Genomic DNA, 1,407 nt, shown 5'->3' with positions numbered 1-1,407 from the left:
GCCTCAGCTAATCAAAACTTCAAAGTCACTGTCAATGCTATTCTTGTTAAAGAATGGTAAATCTGTATTCTACCAGATGTGTTGAATAATCCTTCAATTTAATGTAAAAATTGTTTTTAATAACTTAAAAACAAACATTGATATAAAATGTCTCATGAGGGAAATGCCAGACCCACTGGCTATGGACTAAATGATTCAACCATAATTTAGAACCTGTGGCAGTCCATAGCAGTTTTATCTGCAGATCCTGCCTGACTCATGCTTCCTGTGCAGCAGAAGAAGGTCTTGAAATTACAGGGTGTGGGTCACCTTCTGGCACGTCATGATCCACCCCTTGCCATTGGCTCTCGTCCTTTCTATAATTTTGTGTTTATTTGTTTCTATGTTTTTCTCTGTATACCTTGCTGCAATGATGTATGAACTTCCCTCAGATCAGCCAGGAGTGAATATCAGATGTCATTTTGATGGAGGACTCTTCAACCTGGTGAAGTTTCAGACAAAGAAACTCATCAGGGCCGAGTGAATTTCAGAATTCCAGTACACTGATGACAGCGTGGCACTCAGTCACTCATGCTTAGAACTGCAACAGGATTTCAATAATTTTATCAATGTTTATCAATGTCTATCAATGTTTATCAACATTTTGGGCTCACTGTAAATACTGAAAGATCTTAAGTCCTTGCCCAGCTTAAGTCCTCACCTCAAATTCTGCCCTTCTGGACTTTAACATCATCATTTCAGGTGCACACCACAGGATCAAATTACTTTCTTTGCATACTTTGGAAGTGTAATTTCCACCAAAAGCAAAATGTGGAATGAAGAATCAAACCAGCTTACTCAACTTTCAGTAACCCCACAAAACATCCTTAAATCCTTAAAAATGTTGTAGTCCGAGGGCCACGGCCATGCTGGGGCACCACCACTGTTAATGCTTACAGCACCTAGGTTTCTCAAGCGGTCACCCATCTAAGTACTAACTAGGCTTGATGTTGCTTAACTTCGGTGATCAGACGAGAACTGGTACTTTCAACATGATATGGCCGTAAGCATGCTTGTGAAATTAACATGCAAGTGGCTGAGCACTCCACAGACCCATGTACTCTTAATGTAGTTGTCAGGGAGATTCAGCATGACACAGAGTGTGACAAGGCTGGACCCTTTGAAATGCAGGTACAACAGAAACAGGAAAAGAGAGTGAGACAAATTTGTGGTGAAGGAGTAACACAGGGGGTGCCACCCCACCTCCCTGTTGGAGCCTCGTGGAGCTTTAGGTGCCTTTGCTCAATAAACACTCACAATGCTTAATCGGGGAATCGAAACCGTGATCCTATGACCATGAGTCTGCTGCCCTAGCCACTGGGCATGGAAGCCACTGGTGTGAGCCCGGGTGAAGCCAACCATGGGTGT

At 42.7% G+C, this 1,407-nt stretch overlaps 1 non-coding gene across 1 annotated transcript; it reads right to left on the bottom strand.

Moving 5' to 3' along the window:
• Window positions 1-929: 929 nt before the first annotated feature.
• Window positions 930-1,048, bottom strand: LOC115215321. Its single transcript, XR_003881990.1, has one exon. It is a non-coding gene; the product is annotated as a 5S ribosomal RNA (ribosomal RNA).
• Window positions 1,049-1,407: the final 359 nt, after the last annotated feature.

Source organism: Octopus sinensis, linkage group LG8 (genome assembly GCF_006345805.1).
Source record: "Octopus sinensis linkage group LG8, ASM634580v1, whole genome shotgun sequence".
Lineage (NCBI taxonomy): Eukaryota > Metazoa > Mollusca > Cephalopoda > Octopoda > Octopodidae > Octopus > Octopus sinensis.
The sequence above is the reverse complement of the archived record's forward strand: the minus strand, read 5'-3'. Positions and strand labels throughout refer to the sequence as shown.